A 23,394-nucleotide genomic window follows, 5' to 3' on the forward strand; every position below is an offset into this window, starting at 1 on the left:
AACCTGTCTATACAGTCTATAGTGACTAACCTGTCTATACAGTCTATAGTGACTAACCTGTCTATACAGTCTATAGTGACTAACCTGTCTATACAGTCTATAGTGACTAACCTGTCTATACAGTCTATAGTGACTAACCTGTCTATACAGTCTATAGTGACTAACCTGTCTATACAGTCTATAGTGACTAACCTGTCTATACAGCCTATAGTGTCTATACAGTCTATAGTGACTAACCTGTCTATACAGTCTATAGTGACTAACCTCTCTATACAGTCTATAGTGACTAACCTGTCTATACAGCCTATAGTGACTAACCTGTCTATACAGTCTATAGTGACTAACCTGTCTATACAGCCTATAGTGACTAACCTGTCTATACAGTCTATAGTGACTAACCTGTCAATACAGCCTATAGTGACTAACCTGTCTATACAGTCTATAGTGACTAACCTGTCTATACAGTCTATAGTGACTAACCTGTCTATACCGTCTATATAGTGACTAACCTGTCTATACAGCCTATAGTGACTAACCTGTCTATACAGTCTATAGTGACTAACCTGTCTATACAGCCTATAGTGACTAACCTGTCTATACAGTCTATAGTGACTAACCTGTCTATACAGCCTATAGTGACTAACCTGTCTATACAGTCTATAGTGACTAACCTGTCTATACAGTCTATAGTGACTAACCTGTCTATACCGTCTATATAGTGACTAACCTGTCTATACAGTCTATAGTGACTAACCTGTCTATACAGTCTATAGTGACTAACCTGTCTATACAGTCTATAGTGACTAACCCGTCTATACAGTCTATATAGTGACTAACCTGTCTATACAGTCTATAGTGACTAACCTGTCTATACGGTCTATAGTAACTAACCTGTCTATACAGTCTATAGTGACTAACCTGTCTATACGGTCTATAGTCACTAACCTGTCTATATAGTGACTAACCTGTCTATACAGTCTATAGTGCCTAACCTGTCTATAGAGTCTATAGTGACTAACCTGTCTATACAGTCTATAGTGACTAACCTGTCTATACAGTTTATATAGTGACTAACCTGTCTATACAGTCTATAGTGACTAACCTGTCTATACAGTCTATAGTGACTAACCTGTCTATACAGTCTATATAGTGACTAACCTGTCTATACAGTCTATAGTGACTAACCTGTCTATACAGTCTATAGTGACTAACCTGTCTATACAGTCAGGTTAGTCACTATAGACTGTATAGACAGGTTAGTCACTATAGACTGTATAGATAGGTTAGTTACTATAGACTGTATAGACAGGTTAATCACTATAGACTGTATAGACAGGTTAGTCACTATAGACTGTATAGACAGATTAGTCACTATAGACTGTATAGACAGGTTAGTCACTATATAGACAGGTTAGTGACTATAGACTGTATAGACAGGTTAGTCACTATAGACCGTATAGACAGGTTAGTCACTATAGACTGTATAGACAGGTTAGTCACTATAGACTGTATAGACAGGTTAGTCACTATATAGACAGGTTAGTCACTATAGACTGTATAGACAGATTAGTCACTATAGACTGTATAGACAGGTTAGTCACTATATAGACAGGTTAGTGACTATAGACTGTATAGACAGGTTAGTCACTATAGACCGTATAGACAGGTTAGTCACTATAGACTGTATAGACAGGTTAGTCACTATAGACTGTATAGACAGGTTAGTGACTATAGACTGTATAGACAGATTAGTCACTATAGACTACATAGACAGGGTAGTCACTATAGACTGGTTGGTCACTATAGACCGTATAGACAGGTTAGTCACTGTAGACTATATAGACAGGTTAGTCACTATATAGACTGTATAGACAGGTTAGTCACTATAGACTATATAGACAGGTTAGTCACTATAGACTATATAGACAGGTTAGTCACTATATAGACAGGTTAGTGACTATAGACTGTATAGACAGATTAGTCACTATAGACCGTATAGAAAGGTTAGTCACTATAGACTGTATAGATAGGTTAGTCACTATAGACTGTATAGACAGGTTAGTCACTATAGACTGTATAGACAGGTTAGTCACTATAGACTGTATAGATAGGTTAGTGACTATAGACTGTATAGACAGGTTAGTCACTATAGACCGTATAAACAGGTTAGTCACTATAGACTGTATAGACAGGTTAGTCACTATAGTCACCATATAGACTGTATAGACAGGTTAGTCACTATATAGACTGTATAGACAGATTAGTCACTATATAGACGGTATAGACAGGTTAGTCACTATAGACTGTATAGACAGGTTAGTCACTAAATAGACAGGTTAGTCACTATAGACTGTATAGACAGGTTAGTCACTATAGACTGTATAGACAGGTTAGTCACTATATAGACTGTATAGACAGGTTAGTCACTATATAGACGGTATAGACAGGTTAGTCACTATAGACCGTATAGACAGGTTAGTCACTATAGACTGTATAGACAGGTTAGTCACTGTAGACCGTATAGACAGGTTAGTCACTATAGACCGTATAGACAGGTTAGTCACTATAGACCGTATAGACAGGTTAGTCACTATAGACCGTATAGACAGGTTAGTCACTATAGACCGTATAGACAGGTTAGTCACTATAGACCGTATAGACAGGTTAGTCACTATAGACCGTATAGACAGGTTAGTCACTATAGACTGTATAGACAGGTTAGTCACTATATAGACTGTATAGACAGATTAGTCACTATATAGACGGTATAGACAGGTTAGTCACCATAGACCGTATAGACAGGTTAGTCACTATAGACTGTATAGACAGGTTAGTCACTATAGACTGTATAGACAGGTTAGTCACTATAGACTGTATAGACAGGTTAGTCATTGTAGACTGTATAGACAGGTTAGTCACTATAGACTATATAGACAGGTTAGTCACTATAGACAGGTTAGTCACTATAGACTGTATAGACAGATTAGTCACTGTAGACTATATAGACAGGTTAGTCACTGTAGACTGTATAGACAGCTTAGTCACTATAGACTGTATAGACAGGTTAGTCACTATAGACTGTATAGACAGGTTAGTCACTATAGACTGTATAGACAGGTTAGTCACTATATAGACCGTATAGACAGGTTAGTCACTATAGACCGTATAGACAGGTTAGTCACTATAGACTGTATAGACAGGTTAGTCACTATAGACCGTATAGACAGGTTAGTCACTATAGACAGGTTAGTCACGATAGACTGTATAGACAGATTAGTCACTGTAGACTATATAGACAGGTTAGTCACTATAGACTTTATAGACAGGTTAGTCACTATAGACTGTATAGACAGGTTAGTCAAGATAGACTCTATAGAGAAGCTATAGGCTCTATACACAAGGTGGTTAGAATTATTAGTATACTAGTAAAATCCTATTATCCGTGTTACGGATAACATCCTGTCTCTAATGGCTACTGGTGACCTCTGGTGGTAGCTATCCGTATTACTCAAAGTGAAAAATGAGGTAGGGTTGATGTCATAGTAACCATTCAATATCTTGTAGGTCTCAATTAGATCTCCCCTTTGACGTCTACAATACAATGAATATAAACCAAGTCTCTCTAGACGAGTTTCGTATGGCAAATCAAACCCATTCAAAAACAGCTTATAGCTGTAAAAAAAGTGCGCGTCCAAGTAAAGCAGAGTTAACTGCGACAAAAAGTAATGATATCATAATGCGGCCATGTGCGAGGTGTGCAAGTTGTAAAATTAATATTAGCTAATCAGATAATACAATGTTATTGTTAAAGTGTTAATGAAAACTATGTGATGCTGCAAGTTTTTAAGTGTGTGAGCATCTTCATAAATGCCACACAAATTTAATTCTCAATAAAGCAATGTGTATAGATTCTCTGATAGTAATAAATAGTTTGAGTTTGGCCACCTTTCCTTTGTTCGTAGCATTGCTGTATACAGGAAAGGCGGCCAAACTCAAACTATTTATTACTATCAGAGAATCTATACACATTGCTTTATTGAGAATTAAATTTATGTGGCATTTATGAAGATGCTCACACACTTAAAAACTTGCAGCATCACATAGTTTTCATTAACACTTTAACAATAACATTCTATTATCTGATTAGCTAATATTAATTTTACAACTTGCACACCTCGCACATGGCCGCATTATGATATCATTACTTTTTGTCTCAGTTAACTCTGCTTTACTTGGACGCGCACTTTTTTTACAGCTATAAGCTGTTGGGATTTCAATACTTTTTGTTACAATAAGCAATGCACTGTTGATAACAGTAGGTGAGTTTCCATGGTTTTGACAGAAACCCCAGATTACAATGACAGAATATTAAAATATAACTGTAAATTTAGTGGCCAGGGCCGCCCACATTGGGGGTAACTGGGGTATTTTCCCCCCTACCACAGCCCGAAAGGGGCCACTTGAATACCTGTTTAAAGAAAGATCGATATACTCTAATAGAGCAGTCAGGATCTAGACCCTTCCTTGCCCCTGGGCCCCTCTTTAACTCTTTTCCCTGGGCCCTCTAATTTCTCTGGACGGCCCTGTTAGTGGCATGCAACTGCAGTCAACTAACACTCATTTTAACTAGTAAACCCTTAACAACACTTTGCCTTTCATCTTGTACTGCATTGAAACGATCAAGATACTCTATTAGAGCAGTCACAAAACAGCTGTAACACAGCAATCAATATTTAGCATAGTTACAACTTCTGCTTAGCATTGGATTGTATAGTTTAAATTACTAGCTACTTACAGACTTTACAATATAAAAATATGGCACTTGTAGAAATGTGACTGTTCTATTAGAGTATCTCGATCTACTTCAAGCATTGACTAATTCAAGTGAAGAAGCTACGCCCCTGCCGAGAGATCTTGTGAAATGAAATGAGAATAGTAAAGAAAAGGCAAGTATGTACAGAGACAATAGAGGGGCGCGTAATTATGTCCTGTTGTAAATAAACGCCTTTAAAATTTATATTACTGCTAAATAAACGCACCAGAATAGGCTTGTGTGGCTGTTGTCTCCAAGGTTGTCTCATTACTTGTCTTTTCGTGTTGAAGGGATCTAATCGCAATTGGTGAGTTTAACTATACATGTATTTGTGTTGTAAAACTTAATTGTAAAAGGCGATTAGCACATATCATGATAAACATGTATTTGTCACAGTAGAGTCTCTCACGGACCAGGGTAAAAAATTTACTGCTATATTTAGAGGTTGTAGCGTTTGTATATCTTAGTATCTTAATAAATAATCCCCCATGATCACTAATCACTAATAGTACAGTGAAAACTGGTCATTATTCAGGCCGTAGGGACAAAATTTTCTGACCTTGCCTTTTAAAGAGGTGGCTGCATTATGCGGCCTTAAAAAAAGGTAAGAAGCATGCTGTTCTAACTGGCTATAGAGATGGATTTAGTGTATGACAGCGTATGAGACAGTGAGTGCTGGCAGCAAGGGGGCAGCCAATCTGTTAGAGCACCAAAAGCACTGCTTCAGACATAGGCAGTTGACTGTCAGCCCCAAGTGTAAAAAGTTTCACTATTGGTCCTTATAAGCTCCTGATGAAGAAAGTGATGAAGTCATTATCCATAGGATATATTTTTCAGAGTATCCATTTCAGTTCTACAATATAGTAGCCAAGCATAAGATGAACATAACAGTAGTTTAGTGGTGACCACAACACTGCCTGAGTTAAACTGTGGTGAGATTTGAGACTACCAGAAGCCCTGGAATGTCTTCAACACATGAAATACCAAATATCTAATGCCTGGCTTTCATCCACAGTGGACCTGTCTTGGTGGCCACTTGTACAGAAGGGAAACAGCTGCTACACAGTCTTGTGAGCGAAACAGCTAGTTGCCACACCCCTTAATTATCAATTTGTAAAATCTTTAGCAAAATTGTGTGTGCGAGCAAGTGTGATGTGGCAGTGCCGTGTATATGGTTGCTGCCTAGCAGTGACATATCATGAGTATTGAAGTCACAATGCGTTACTGTATCATCCATCTAAATACAATCTCTGAATGTGTCATTTTGTGTAGAGCATCTTCCACAAGAAGTGACCTGCAGGTTTCAGTGTATATTGTTAACCATTAATATTGTTCACAATATTGTGAACTATATGTACAGTGAAACCTCACTTAGTGGCCACCTCTTTAATAAGACCACCTCATTATATTGGCCACCTCTAGTAGGTCCCAAATATAGCTAAGCATTACTTATGACCTCATTAGTAAGGCCACCTTGTTATTCAGGCCAAATTTTTTGGTCCCACAGCCTGCCATATTAATGAGGTTTCATTGTACTTATGTGAATTTTTATTTTTCGTAACTTTTCTTCAGGTTTACTGATGGGCATTATGAAGCATTGTTGACTGGTACGTGTATAATGTGGTGACTTGAAATGCTAAAACAGTACGTAGCATGTCTTGTATGTACATGTAATGTGTTGTAATGTGTCCACACATCCACACATCTTAGAAATAAATATAATTGTATTCTCTATAAATAGTCAGTTCCATTGTGCCACTGGGTCATAAGTTGGTTGAGTATGGATCATCGGCACTTGAGTCACATTTTGTCCTGGCCAAGTGGATCTCATCCACTGACAGAATATACAGGATCAGATCACGTGTATAAATTACGGTGGAACTTGTTTATTGCCACCTTCACTCATTCAGCAGGTAACAGTGTATAAATTCTCAATTGGAATTGGCTTTTCAAGAGTGGTTGTCTTTCTATACTAGTGGCCATTAAGACAGGTTGTACTGATAAAGTGTACATACTAGAGATGCAACAATATCCTCCACTTAGTGTCGTTTGATAGTGATGCAATGGAGACTATGTATTATTACATTTAAATACTATACTATTATATTGCAACTCTAGCACGTATTTATAACAGGAATGTTTGTTAACTGTTTAGACATACTGGAGCCACACCCACTCATCTGGATTCTACAAATGGAGTCATACCAACTTGTTGTCATCATACTTACTCGTTACTCCCATTGTGTTTGGTTGAATATACATGCCGTCATGTGAGACTTGCTACCATGGCGGGCCACTGGAAAACATTTGCATAGCAGTTATATTACAGTCATTATTGTACAATTCTTACATTATTGTTGTGAAAAGTGTTTGGTATTCATGTGTCTCCTCTGTATGTTGTAATTACATGTATAATTTTGTGTGCATGGGGGTGCTATAAAATGCAATAATGCATGGTGACAATTGTATTAGGCGATTTTGCACACTTCCATTTAAGCTAGCTACATGTGCTAATTACTCACAGCTTGTGTCAACAACTGGTAACCGCAGTTGTACTCTTGTGTCATTCTTTAAGCCGCGCCCTTAGAGGACAAATTATGTGGGGGCGACTAATTTCAAAACGAAGTATGGTATGCAGCACCATAGATTATATCAAGAGTACATAATAATAGAGTAAGGAGGAGAGTGTCTAACTTCAGTGGATTCACCAAACTCACTGCGCTCAGACCTTGCGCAATCAACTATAGCCACCAAAGGTGACAAATGGCTTGCTCTATGAAGGAGGTTGTAGCACTTCTACTGCTTCAATTAGGAAATATCAACAGTCTTCTGTTCACTTAAAGGTATTGATTTATTACTAGAAGTTTTATGGATTGAAGTAGGAGGGTTTGAGCGCAGTGTGTTTGTATGGACTATGTTGAGAGTTAGACACTCTCCTCCCTCTTCTATTATTATGTACTCTTGATTATATCTATGGACTATAATCTATGGCAGCACACTTCTTGGTGGCTATATGTACTGATTAACTACATAGAGCACCAGTTCATCATGACCGCAGTTGTGCTCTGCGTCATTCTTTAAATTCCGAGTAAAATTCTTAGAGCAAATGACGTGGGGGCGACTAAATTCAAATTTCAAACTAGCCATTCTCGAAAACAAATGTTTCAATCTGAACGAAACTTTTAGAACAGTTTAAAGACACATTGCCCTACATGCCAAGCGAGTATTGCGGAAATCATACAATGCCCGTATGATTTTACGGTACTGGGCTTTGCAGTGTGAGGACTCTGATTTTCCTTTCCCCAAACCCCCGTTGTAATTAATTGTGTTTGTAGTTTAGTTGTAGAGTAATTTGTATTGTAACTGTATTATAAAAAAAAAAATATTTATCGTGAAAACAATCCATATCCATCAATTAAGCGACTTTTAATAAAAAAAAATTTATTGGCAAGATACACGCGTCTACACTGGAAGCAGGTTTTCAAGGCTCTGTTATGGAGCGTCAGATAACTTTTAAACCCTTTCCAGGTTCTAGCAGGAATGGCCAGCATGACATCTACTTTCACGTAAAATGTAACAGCTTAATACGGCCTTCTTCATGGTACAAAGTAGGGGGTTTAACATTACACATAGAACCATTGGCCATGAAAATATTGGCTCACCTCAACAATCCAGGCGCGAACGTTTTAACGATTCCAGGTTATACCAGGCTAGATCTATCCTTTCTTGAATACTTCAGCTAGCTATACCGTTCGTGACGAACGTTTTACACGGTACAAATAATTTTATAAAAATCACTATCTCAATCCAATAGTCGCATACCCTGGCTGAGCACTGATTATTAATGACGCGCGCGCTATATTGCGTGGGCGAGTTGCAATGGAGAAGTATTACGTTCTTGAATGTTTAATTCATCAACTTTTCAATGGTCAATAGTCCTTGTACATCATGCTAATAACTTTTTTAGATCACGTGATACATCTTTGTATTTTGTACATGTAATCAAATAAATATTTTGAAAAATGGTCATTATAAAAATTTCAAGTTACTTGTTTGCAGTTCTCCAACGTATAAATCTGTGGAAAAAACAGTCACATTTAAATTGGTGAATTTAAAAAATCTTTATCACGCACACACTACACACACACACACACACTACACACACTACACACACTACACACACACACACACACACACACCACACACACACACACACACACACACTACACACTACACACTTCACTACATATTCACATAAAAATAAAACACTACAAGGTATGGTAATGGTTGTTTACATTGGTTAATTTTGTGGTGTGCCACATATAGCAACAAGGGATATGTGTATCTGTGATCAAGAATTTAATTTAGTTTGTAATATCAATCTTTGTCAACTAGAGATGAACTGGCTATTGGTAAAAAGCGAGGGGTAGCCAATGCCTTGGGAATCTTGTATGCTATGTGAGAAATCCAATCAGAAATACACAAATATATTAGAAACCAAATCCTAAATCCTAAATCATGTAAAAATAAAGGAGAAAGTGAGTTTAACAAAGTAGACAATGATCGATCATGAATAACTAGAACAAGATGTAGATCAACAACTGTACAGGTAGTTACTAGTTAGCAATATCACTAAATGCTTTTAAAAATACATAAAGATTGGGAGTCTTGTATACGCCAGTTGAGTGCTTTGCTTGGGCATTGGCAACCCCATTTCTGTGTTTTGCGTGGGCGTTGGCTACCCCTCGGGAAAAATAAAATAATGAAAGACTATACAGAAGCTGATCTGTACAGAAGATGAGCCCTGCACAGCTACGTGGGCTTCTTTTTACAAAGCATACGTTCACCTTATTTGCACATTGCCCAATCATCATCATGGACGCTTCCACCTCCCACCGTGCACTAAAGTAATAGAAACAAACATCATTAAATAATATAAGCATTAATATTATTATAGCATAACACAGCAGCACAATGTTACAGCATGATAAACAAACCGAAGTATTTATACAGAAAACTATGTCATAGACATTTAATCGTCTTTGAGCAAGGCCATTTTAACGAAGGCGCAAATTGGGCGTGGGCGGACAATTCATTACATTCTTTTCGCCGTTTATAACTATCACTGGCAAACTAATGCATATACTATATCAAATATATTTAAACAGTTGTATGATACTTATAGACTGTTTTTTCACTGTCAACCACTTCTTGCGCGTGGGCGGCCCACTACCCCTCCCCTCCGCACCCTCCAACCCACCCACCCTCTATATGATATACGTGCTATACAGCTGAGCATATAAAAGTTGCTAAAATTAACAGGTTTTTGTAGAATCAGTTTTATTTTTAAAATTCTAATTGAACAAACAGTACATTTTCATACTGTAGCTGAATGACATTTAAATACATTGAATTGTCTGATATGCTGGGATTTGTATTTGGCCTCTAGGTCGACTGAAACTTCGTTTGGTGCTGAAATCACGACTGTAGGGTAATCATGTATGGTGAAATCGATGATGTGAATCTTGAGTGAATACTGAAGCGATAACAGGGCGATCAATGTTCGGAATGCACAAAGGAACGTAAGGCATACATCTGCGGTTGCGTCTAACCGCATGCGATTAAAAAAAAATGAAACTTCTCCTTTGATGTCGGCAACCTCGATCACGAAACAATCAGCATGGATTTGCTTCACTGCTTGTGTGGTAGTTACTAGTGACACGATGAGTTCAACTCCAGAGTTTCAGAGGGATAGCGTAAGTGACGGGTGGATTACAGGAAGGCCGAATTTGACAACGTTCGTTCTTGTAAAATCCTCACCCAAGGGGATCCGTTGGCCATGCCCTTTTATGCTTTGGCCACAATTCCACTTCTGAGGTGTCTCCCTTCGGGAGTGGAGCAGGTTTGGTATGCTGATGACGCTTGTGCTTGTGGGAAGTTGACTGTTTTGCGTAAGTGGTGGGACTGTCTGTGAAATTGGCCCTTCGTTTGGGTACTTTGTTAACGCGACCAAAACTTGGCTTATCATCAAGGGACATTTGCAGCAGGATGCTGCTTCAGTCTTCAGTGGTTCTGGAATTATAATATCTATGGAGGGCCGCCCTTATTTGGGGGCTGCTATTGGATCTGATAGTTATGTGAATAGTTTTGTTGAGAAGGTTAAGGGCTGGTCTGCAGAGGTTATCAAGATTTGCGGAGAGTCAGCCCCATGCTGCGCCTTCACCCATGGTCTATCCAGTCGTTGGCTGTTTGTTTTTCGAACAGTTCCTTGTGTGTGTGATGCTTTTCAGCCACTTGAAGATATGATTCGCCAAGTATTTATTCCTACTTTAACTGGCTGTTCACCGCCCAGTGATAGTTCACGGCTTCTGTTTGCCCTTCCTGCTCGGTGGGAAGTCCTGGGTATTTTTGTCCCCACAAGAATATGTGTTAGTGAGTTGGCTGCATCTTGTGATGTCATGGAACCTCTTAGCCAATGTATATTGAATCATGATTTGAGTTTTGTTGAGGCTGTTGCCTCTCAGCAGGCCAGAAAGGCCCTTTTAAGGAAAGCCAAATCTGAACACTGTTCTACACAATTTGCTGAGCTATACCAACAGCTTGGGCCTTCCTTGAAGCGTGCAATGGACTTGGCTACTGTTAGAGGTGCTTCAAGCTGGCTCACCACCTTACCTTTGAGTGAGCATGGTTTCACTCTCCATAGATCTGCTTTGGCTTTGAGGTATGGTTAGTCCCCACTTCGTCCTCCTTCCCTTTGTGCTTGCGGAACCTCCTTTTCTGTTGAGCATGCTTTGTCCTGTCCCAAAGGGGGTTTACCTTCCTTGCGTCATAACGAGATTAGGGACCTTACTGCTACCCTTCTTACTGAGGTTTGCTCCCAGGTGTGTGTCGAGGCAGAGTTACAACCGGTTCAGCATTCTGATGAGTTCCCTCTTGCCACCTCTAATACTCAGGATTCGGTTCGCTTGGATGTTGCTGTAAACGGCTTCTGGGGTGGTCGTTCGGAGATGTTTCATTGATGTCCGTGTTTTTAACCCTTTTGCTCCTAATAGTTCCTCCTCTCTGTCTTCCACCTTTAGGAAGCATGAAAAGATTAAGCATCGTGCTTATGGTCAGCGGGTTCGAGAAGTGGAGCATGCCGCTTCAGGGGCGTAGCTAGCCAGAAGGTGATGGAGGGGCAGGCATGCCCCCACGAAACACTCAAAATCATTCATAATTGCAAAAAAGGCTAATGACCCAATGGTGGGCTAGCCAACATATGGTGTTGTATTATTACAGCTTAAATAACTAGCTACGTAACCATTTCAGTACTGACTGCTTCCAATCGAGGTAGCTATATTCGTCGTGCATCATCGCACGTGCCACAACTGTACTCCAACAAATTCATCCACAGTCCGGTAGAGCTAATACTTTAGTGCAAATACAGGTTACTTTACGTTAGCCACAGCCTGTGTTGCAGTCCTAGCACACTGCTGACAGGATGACGTATTCACTCACTTCACTCAGCGAAATTCAAATGCCATGTATTGCACGAAATCCCACCTGTCTTGCTAGCAGAACTTGTAAGCTTGACTGATCCACCTGACCGGCTGACTGACAAAGTAAAAACAGACTGCACTGCCGTACGTACAAAGGTCCAGTGTGATGGACTCGATAAAATAAACTTAGTACATTTATTTAGCGAACACTTTATCACCTCGTAGACAGTAGGTTCGTAGCATCATCTGGTCTCCTTTGTCACTTGTGAGTTTTGACTCCTGCCGTGGAGAAGCGGGTCACTCTTTTTAGATTCAAAAATGTTCTATCACGCGAGTAATCTAGGCTAAATATAGAAGTATGTGTCTAATATTTTCGTTCGATGGATTCACGAGCGAGTTGAATGTTGTGTGTGCGCATTCACTAGCAACCCCTGGTGATACCGCGTAGTAGTGTACATAATTTACAGTCATTTGCGTGTCAGTTTAATACTCGTAAACTTGTGACGAAGGTTTAAAAAAAATCATTTAGTGATGGGGGGGCAAACGCCCCCCTTAGCTACGCCTCTGTGCCGCTTTCACTCCAATTGTTTTGGCTGCCACTGGCGGTTTAGCCCATGAGGCTACTGTTTTTTATAGGTAGAGGCTATTCATCCGGTTCCGGACGCCGATTTTACCAAGCTATTCGTCCGGCTCGATTCACGTGAATAAAAACTTAGACAAAAAGTAGTCCTCAAGCGAAAAAAAATTCACGACCTGTCCGGGAATCGAACCCGGGACCTCCAGTGCGTGAGGCAAGGATCGTAACCACTGTGCTACGTGGCTCCCAGCTACCCGCTTCTCTTAGTTTCTATACCTTATATACGTAGAAACCTATATAAGAAGAATACCCAGTGAAGAGGAAACCAAAGCTGAACCCGACCCTAACCCTAACGTTAACGTTTACCTGTTAAGCACAATGATGACTTTCACTGTCTGTATGAAGGTAAGTTCTAGGGTTGGCCCGGCTTTGCAGGGACGTTCGCTTCGCTCGCTCCAACCCTAGCTCGCCTCGAACTCACCCAAAAACTTACCTTCATACAACTAGTGTGTTTGATACTCGAGTTACGGGTGACACTGTCGGACGAATAGTACCGGACGAACAGGACCACGCGATCCGAACCGGACGAATAGCCTGGTGAAATCGGCGTCCGGAACCGGACAAATAGCCACTACGTTTTTTATAAGCGACTTGCTTCTCTTCTGGCCACAAAGTGGGGAGATGATTATTCTGTGGTTCTGGGTTGGCTGCGTTGTTGCCTGAGCTTTTCGTTGTTGTGCTCGGCAATTCAATGTATTCGTGGGGCACGGTCTTCCATTGGTGTTTACACCAGGACTCCACAGTCAGTGTACTTAGTGACTGTGGAATCCCATTTGTCTGCTTAATTTTGTTCAGTTGTCCAGCACTTGCAATCTGTGCTGGGGGTGGTAGGAAAGGGCAGTCCATCAAGCCCGGGTTTAAAAAAAAACAAACGTAGTAGTCGCGTCATTTATTGTCTGCGGCACGCGTTTCTGCTTTACTGGCTGTGCGACTCACTACCGAGAGTCTTGATAAACTAGGTAATAACTTGGTGGCACGTCTCTGTACTTTCTCCAGGAGATCAATATCTTTCGCCAAGTAAGGGCTCCAGACCTGGATGCAATACTCACATGAACTGGCACCCTTGCCCCAACCACGATAGCGTCATGATGGCTTACCAGACCACTAGTGAACCACTTGGCTTGGCTTGAACCCATGCTGAAACCACAGCTCATCTAATACAGTAGCCTAAGGCACAGAATATACTACAACTCAAGCTACAACTTTGCAATTTCCAAGACAGAAATTTGGACATCAATGGTAGAAATTTGGAGATTAGGTAGAAATTTATCCAGAACTTAGAAATTTGGGTTGGAAAATTTCCATATTTCGAAATAAAGTCGATGGATTTTGCATTTAGCAACTGAAAAACAACGGTGCAGGCCTCGTACACTGCCAGGAATAGCCTATCGCTTCGAGTTGAAAGGGGGCGTATCCCTTACGTACGCGAACGAAAATGAAGAGCAGCTTTGAGGCTTTGTCGAGAGAATTTGTGGGAAAAAACACGTTAGTCGCACTATAAAACAGTTTAGAAGATAGTTTTGTGCGTAATATGTTGGTAAAAGCGGTTTGTTTAACAAATGCTTCCTTAGCAGTGCATAGCAACGTAATTGAACGAATTACGAATATTTCATGAATTACGAAATACGAGAATTAGCTAATAATATTATTGCACAACCCAAAACTACCCTATTGTAAAGTAGTAATACATAGTTGGTTAATTCATAGTAGTATATACTGCCTATAGTTAATTCCGCCTGGTTTTTGGAAGTAGCACAACATCAACTTGTTTTCATACACAGTAGTAGCTTGTGGAAAATTTGCTTGTCTCCGTTGGACAGTGGTTTATGCACTTGCATCTCCACGAGATAATCGGCACTCTCGCGAGCGTTCCTAGCCACATTGGAAACCGGCACCTTTTGTGCCTCCTCCATGGTCAACACTTGCTGATCTACCAAACTAACTACCAAGTCATCGTACGGGATGGAGTGACATAACCTCTCATAGTAGTCGGTGAAAATTTCCAATAGGTTGTTAGACACTACAGTAATTGCTTATTTGATTTTGTATAGTAATTAGAATAGCTAAGTACATAACATTGTATGGAACTCTATAACTGTAATCTTTGTAACTACGTAGCTAAATTCATTTTATGATTGCTTTTTTTTCCTGAGCATATCAGCTGTGCTGTCTGCTCAGTAACAATAATAATAATAATAATAATAATAATAATTATTATTAATTTTGTTTATGGATGTACAGGCATAAGCCTTTATCCTTAAAATACAAATACAATACATAGACATGGTCACAGACTTTTGTAAACCACAATCGAAGCTTAAAACAAGGATAAAAATTCGCGATGTGACTTGGTGGCTTCTATTTTGGTGCTGGAGCGGCTGCCCCTTCGAGGTTATCCGTTTACCTACAGGGCGATTTGTTTGTAGCTGAATTCTCTACAGGCCTAGGGTGATCAGATTTGGTATGTTATGTTATTTTAAGTTAGTAACGGTTACTAAACACCATGTGAGCAATGCAATGAAAAAATAAATCACAAGTTGTGGCTAGGGTAGGGTTTCCAACGTAAAAAATTAACATCTTCAAAATTATCTGCTAACTGTTGCTACATGTTGGACTAACTCTCACTTGAATACAGCTGCAGTGGCAATAAATTCTATCAATTCTTTGAGATGGAAATCGATCAAAACTTGGTGTCTGCAAATCACGAGATTACGAGCTGTAACTCCCAGAAACGATGATCTTTTATCACAATACTGCACTTCAACCTTCCTCTGTGAGCAAAGCTACACCAAAAAGTATTGGTAGTTTGATTGGTGAAGCACGATTGCCGTAGCTGCATCATTTAGACAGGATTTTGGGGTCCATAAACGGGTTTTCGTCCACAAAGACCAAACGAATGATTACCAAAACTTCTTCACACCACAGTAGTAGTCATCCATCAACAAAGAAGTCACATACCAAGTATGGTTAAATTCTGAAGATGCTAACCATCTGGGCGAGCCCAGTATTGGACAAAAACAAGCACTGAGACCTTTGTTAGTCTGTTTTGAGTCTGCTGATGACAAGGCTAGTGTTGTTATTATTATTATTTACCTATACTGTACAACTTCAGAAATGAAGAAAAATGTACAGACGAATCACAAAAAAAAATTAATACAATAAGTAAATTATAATTTAATTATAGATTTAAATACTTCAAGTGAATTACAGTCCTTAGCTTGGTTAGGTAAATCATCCCAAAGTGAAAATGTTCAGGAAAGAATGAGGACTGATATGAGGTCTTTGATGCTTGCAATGATAGGAGATTAAAAGGATGATAATTTCTTGTACTGGAATATGTTGCAAAGTTAGTATACAAATCAAATGGGATATCAATTTCATTGTGGATAATTTTGTACATCATGGATAATCTTAATTTTGATTGTCTGCTTTCAAGTGATTCCCAGTCCAGCTGGTCCATAAGGTTAGTTACACTAACAGTAGGGTCACGTGTGTATGTATTGGTCACAAACCAGGCTGCTCTTCGTTGTATCTGCTCTAACTGGGATATTAAGGTAGACTGCCAAGGGTGCCCACACTGTTGCAGCGTATTCGAGTTGGGAACGAATAAATACTGTGTATGCTAATTTCTTAGCATGGATTGAGGCACATGAGATATTACATTTGAGAAATCCCAAGGTTTTGTTGGCTTTAGCTGTTATGTAGTTGACATGCATGTTCCATTTTAGGTCTGATTGGATGATGACACCTAAGTACTTGCAACTATCAACATGGGACAAGGGAGAGTTATCCATGTAATAGGTTCTTGAGATAGTGTAAAGCTTACTTAGGGTTACACTCATGCTGTGACATTTATCTAAATTAAGTTTCATTTGCCATATCGAGGCCCATTCCATAAAGGAGTTAATATCGCTTTGGAGTAAAATAGCATCTTCTGTACATTTAATTTGTCCGTATAATATGCAGTCATCAGCAAATAGTCTTATTGTGGAGTGTTTGATGACTTCTGGTAGATCATTTATGTATATTGAAAACAGTATGGGACGTAGGACTGTGCCTTGTGGAACTCCGGAAGTAACTGGAATTGGAGAAGAAATTGAGCCATCTATGATTACTTGTTGATGACGATTTGTTAGAAAAGATTTAATCTACTGATAAATATTGTTGTCTATGCCATACCATTTCAACGTATAAAGTAAACGCTGATGAGGAACCTTGTTGAAGGCTTTGGCAAAGTCTGTATAATGTCGGACTGAATACCATTGTTGTGGTTCAACATCAGATCGTGTACAAATGTAATTAATTGTGATTCACAAGATCTATTTCTTCTGAAACCATGTTGCGAGCCAGAGAGAATATTGTTAGACTGTAGATGGTGCATTATTTGTGACGCTAAAATATGTTCAAAGATTTTGCTACTGATTGAAGTTAATGACACTGGTCTGTAATTGGGGGCAGAGCTCTTATCCCCCTTCTTGTGTACTGGGACAATAATATTATTAGTAATTTACCAATCTTGCGGGACTAGGCCTGAATCCAGAAAGTGCTGAAAAATGTTTGGAATATAGGGGCAAGTTCGCTGTGTGCCTCTTTGAGGACCCTTGCACTGATGTGATCAGGACTAGAGGCTTTGTGAATATCTAGGCCAACTAGTAAATTGTCAATGCCAGCTGTGGTGACTGCAAAATCATCCAATGGTTGGTAGGGACTTGGTCCTTTGCTAGGCAACCGGGAGGTATCTTCTTTAGTAAAACCGATTGGAAATGATCATTAAACACCTCTGTTTTTGCCTGGTTCTCTAATACTTCACTACCATTGACAAACAGTGATGGTATGTTGCATGTGTCCTTTTTAAGGTTTTTAATATATGACCAAAACTATTTGTTGTGTGTACCCAAAAGTGTAATTATAGAATTGATATAGTTCGAGTGAAGTTGCCTTACTTCCCTTACTTCTCTTTGTTTCCCGTTCATACTTATTACATCGTCGTGATCAGTTTAAAAGAGTTTTTATAGTCCCAGATAGAACTGTACTTGAACGTGAAAAACATCAACGTTTGGTCATTCAACTCAGAGAAAGAAAAAGTCAAAGTGAAACTGGTTTAGAAATGGTAGTATAATTACGAGACACCCACACACTGCTGGACAGTAACTGTAATTGTTTATCTGATTTTGTATATACAGTAATTATAATTAGTATAGCTAAGTACATAATGTATAATTTTTTTATGGATGTACAGGTGCAAGCCTTTATCCTTACAAATACAAATACCAAAATCACCCAAAATGGCACCCTTTTCTCATCACTTGCTCTCTCAACTACTCAAAACCAGAATTATTGGTGTATAACAGTGTTAAAATCTGGAACATATAACTAGCGACCGAGCTAGCAACAAGGGTTTGTTAGAAAACTGTAAAAATAATACTAATAGGCGTCTATCCTAATAAATCCATGCTCACTAGGGATGCGACGATTATGCCGGCATAATTTCAGGCATAATAGGTATGTGTGGGAATCAGGAATTATGCTAGCATTTTGCGATGATTATAAAGCTTTAACAGTAGGAAAATCTGTAGATTGTACAATTTTGTTTTAAAGATCGAGATACTCTATAGAGCAGTCAGAAACTCTAATAGAGCAGTCACTGAATATTATTTACTCTAGTAAAGCAGTCACATTGAAATTAAATACTCTAATACAGCAACCAGTTAAAGATTTCAAGACTGTTTGAAGCTTAAGCATCAATGAAAATAGGCTGATTCAGCAATAAACTGGCATTATTAGCCAATTATGGTGGCATAATTTTAGGAATAATGGGCAATTCTCAATAGCATAATAGGTAATTTTTTGAGCACTGCTCAATAGCATAATGTTTAATTTTTGGAGTATAATAGCCTCACGCCTAATGCTCACGTGATTTTCGTTTTTGTTGTGATTTAACACTTGATATCACACTTGATGTCTGGTGTAGTGGTTTAAACATACATACAATGACATGATTTTGGTCTATAGTGCTATTAATACACATAACTGCGTAGATATACAGTAGCTATGAGAGATGAGTTTTTTATTTATTTATTGAAACAGTCAAAATAGATGAAGTGAAACATACAATTCCTCGGTCACATGCGACTACAAAGACCAAAGTTTGTCTTGCATGGCCAGACTGTACTCTCTGTCTAGATGTCAGAAGATGTGGAATCTGGTCATGTCAATATCAAGAGTAAATTTGATAATGGAGAAGAAACTCAACAAACTGAACATTATTTACTCTTGTCGATATGTACGGCATTGTTGAGTCAATGCTACAGGTAAGCAGACCTCTCACTGTCCCACCCTGAGACTCGTGGTTCTCACGGTCTCACTGTTAAGTATGAATTTCTCACAGAATAGATGGTATTCTGTTAGTTATTCCACTTGCATTGTCAATTAAATAACATAGAATAGAGAAATAAATAACAAGTCATATGCTTGGGGTGTCTCAAGGTTAACTCTAGGTTGAGAGGTCTGGGGAAGCCACCAAAGATGTGGACAGTTGTAGGCCTGGAAGAGCCACATAAAGTACATCACACTGAATTCACCATCTTCTTAGTTGGCAGAAGTGGCTTGCAGAAGAAATGAGAGCTGCCTAGGATGGAATCCTGCCATCAGTCTGTGCAGTCCAGGTCTTACATGAATTCCTTAATTTAGGTGAGTCACTGAATTTGGTTTGGACTGTAAATGAGCTTCACAGTTAGACTTGACATTGTTAGGCAATAATTGCGTACCCTTCATGGTATATGATCATGACTGATCATGAGCAGTTGGGATGGAAAAAAATTGTTCACATGCAGCAAAGGATGTCCTATATAGCTCTTTGAAGTGCATTCTCAATAAGCAGCCAAGTTATGCAGTTAAGTTTATGGCTTCTGTGGGGTACCTGCTTTTAACCACGAAACCATGTTTTCCAATGGCTACAATGTATTTTAGCCTTCTCTTTCTGTGCATGGTACTCAAGCATACTGGGTTGTGTTGGAGGCAGCTATACACTTTTAACATTGCTCATTAAAAACAGTCCATGTTGCTAGTTCATACCATGAAACATGACAAAAATATATAGTAGAAACTATGATAATTACTCACATATGACCTGATCATGATCACTTGTCCATGTAATCTAGAAAACACAAAAGACAAGGCTAGAACATGTAGTAAGGAATTAACCCAATGACAAAGTGCCTACCTATCTAACAATCAGTACCACACTAATACATAATTGTACCTGATACTGTAATTCCCTTTTTTTCCTGGACACACTAGCTGTGCTGACTGCCCAGGTAATCATCAATAAATAAATAATTACTCTTCATAGATTGGCTCTCCTGTCATTTCCTGTTGCAAGTGAGTCTGCAACACTGATCTTGGCAATGCTTATTTCTGCATTAAAGATCCAGATGCTCTAATAGAGCAGTCAGTTAGGCTACTCCAAATATACTCTCTGTTTCCAGTCTACCACCCACATCTGGTTACTGTCAGCTCTAAATATTCAATTATTCCATATTCTTTCATTATTTTCCGGTTATTCTTGTATAGTGTACAGGATCAGTAAATGTGATCTTGTAATAGTGTCAGCTCATGCGTCAGTGTGCTATCAAGTTCACGTTTGTGCTATTTTTGCAACTTAAAAGGAAGGTACAAGCATTAAGCACAGCTTTTTATATGGTTGTAACAGGCAAAGGATGGCTTGAAAAGCTGCCAATCTTATAATGGAAATGGACTGCCCACACGTAAATATGCCTGAGCCCAGGACAGAAAACAGAGAGTTTATTTGGAGTAGCTTTTACTCTGTAGTCAGTCACACTAAAACATCAATCATTTTACAATGCTTTGCAGATGCTCATGCATGCAGCTATAGAATTACAAGGATGGTATACATAGGGTGTGCAATCTATGCCATAAGCCTAAAAGCTACTGACTTACTTAGCTAACACCATAACTTGAATACATGAGGTAGGGAGCTTAGTACAATTACAACAAGGACTAGCAAATGGAAAGTACACTTAAAATTAATTTAAAATGATTGGCTTTAATTTTTGCTTCATTGCATGTAGCTATTGAAATATTGGCAAAGCATTCCATAATCTGGGAAGTATAACGTTCACATCTTGAGTTACTTTAAATCTTGTGATGTAATTTGATGTTTGATGATCTAGTATTAGAATTGTTGAAAGTAACATAGTTAGAAATGTTAAAACTGGGTCCAGTAGGATACTTCAATGATTTTATAGAAAATAGAATGGTAAGATTATATTAATTAGTCTTGTCTTAATAATCCATAATAAAATTAATGTTAGTTGCATGTTGCAGATTCTTTCCAACAACAAAATATCTTTAATGAGATTAGGCCTCTACAATACAAAAAGTTGGTCTGACTCATAACCATTTATACTCGGGCTAACATGACCTCTAACTGTTTTGTCAATTTTCAACAGATCATATTAGCCTAAATATTAATCAACACTATATTCCCAGAGTGTTTACTAATAAGGTAAATGGAGTTTTTTTATCAAGGGGTTGCCGTCTTATGATGGATCAATTTTGTTATTAAGTGTTAGTGAGGCTGCCATATGGCCATCATTTAAACATTTTTACTTAAACACTTGATGATGGTTTGTTGTTGTTTTGATGTTGTAGTTTATTATTGTTTGCTTTTGTGTTGTATCTCATGTCTATAAAGTTATGTTTTGTGTATATAATACTTTGATACATATAAGTACAGTAGTTACTATTTTTGCCACATTATGTGTAGCTATATGCATGTGCAGGGCTTCACTTAAAATTGAATAGATTCCTTGTGTAAATATCAAGGCTGTGAGGCATTTTATAGATTTGAACTCATATAAAATGGACATTTTCACTTTGTCAGATGAGCTCATGGGTCTCCATTTTCTATGGACCACCTGCTATCATGTCCAAAAGGTGAACTGGGACATAATGATATCAGGGACCTTACTTTTTCTCTCTTGAATGAAGTTTGTTCACAGGTCATCATGGTGGAGTTGAACCTGAGCTGCAACCTGTTAGTAATCCCAATGAGCTCTCCCTCTCTACTTCAAATACTCAAGATGGTGCTCATCTGGATATTGTGATCAATAATTTCTGGGATGGTCAGTGAGAGAAATTCTTTGGTGATGTCAGGGTCTCCATTCCATAATGCTGCTTCTAATAAGTGCTCCTCTGGCTGTCAGTAGCCTACAAGAAACACAAAAGCATCAAATGGCATGCTTATGGCTAACTTATCTATGAAAGTGGAACATGCTTAATTCTCCTCTTTCCACTACTGAGGTCTGGCTCATGAAGCTACCATCTTAGCAAAACATCTGGCTTCTCCAGCTGGGTTTTGTGGTGGGATGACAGTAACTCTGGGTTAGCTTCATTATTATCTTTGCTGCACTCTGCTATTAATTATATGTATTAATAATTGTAAAACTCACAAAAAGTTGAGTATAAATATAATATCACTAATTACTGTTTATTAGATATATTAGTTGGAAAATTGTTCAAATTCAGTTAGCATACAATCATTAGTAATTCGCAAGTTGTTCTACAAATTTACTGATCTATATAGGAAAGAATTCGAAGTTACAGAAGTGATGCCAGCTGAGACATGTACCAGTAATGGATCCAGATTTTTTAAAGGGGGTTCCATTCTGGAATTGCAACTACAGCCTAGCTGTAAGTTCAACACCAAAAAAAAAAGGTTATCACCTGCTGCTCCTCACCATAGATACCCTCACCAACTATGCTTCCTTTTATGACTCCACACATAGCCTGCTACACTGTTCCTCTTAAAAATACTGTGACTGCTCTATTAGAGTAGCTCTTACTCTTTCAAAAGGGGGGTTCCCTGGATCCGCCCCTGTGTACATGGCAAAGATTTTCTATGTGACATTGTTCCACTAAACCAGTTGATACTACCATCTTAACTATCATCAACACCTTAATGTAATCTTTGATTGCTTCTATGATACAGGTCATTTAGGTTGTGACCACTCAAAGTTTCTGCTAAAAATTTCATCTTGCTTGCACTTCTTTAATAAAATTCTATGACTTCGCTTGTAACTAACATAAGAACTTCTGGTTTGAATATTGAAATCCTTATTAAGTATTGAAATCCTTATTAAATATTGAAATCCTTATTAAATTCTCTTTCAGGTGATATGTAATTTGTTACAATTACTCTAAGGAAAAATCAAACTAAAAAAAATGTGACTGTTTCTTTGATCCCAATTTTTAAATATATTATATTATTTATTTTTTTACAAGTTGGTCTAATGTTATTCATTCACCACTGTGAGTTAAAGTTGGGATTGATAATTGATCATGAGTTATAAGTGTTAATGTGTAAACTTCTAATTACTTCTGCTTGTGTATATGTTGCATAATGGTTGGCAATACCAATGGCAAGTAACCTTATCTAACAAGTA

The 23,394-nt window shown here is 38.5% G+C and overlaps 1 long non-coding RNA gene across 1 annotated transcript; it reads left to right on the forward strand.

The window, feature by feature from the left end:
* The first annotated feature begins 4,473 nt into the window (after positions 1-4,473).
* Positions 4,474-7,199, forward strand: LOC136246127 (uncharacterized). The gene is made up of 3 exons (XR_010696338.1): positions 4,474-5,120; positions 6,386-6,457; positions 6,969-7,199. It is a non-coding gene; the product is annotated as an uncharacterized lncRNA (long non-coding RNA).
* The last annotated feature ends 16,195 nt before the right edge of the window (positions 7,200-23,394 follow it).

The sequence above is a fragment of the Dysidea avara genome, chromosome 1 (assembly GCF_963678975.1).
Source record: "Dysidea avara chromosome 1, odDysAvar1.4, whole genome shotgun sequence".
Classification (NCBI taxonomy): Eukaryota; Metazoa; Porifera; class Demospongiae; order Dictyoceratida; family Dysideidae; genus Dysidea; species Dysidea avara.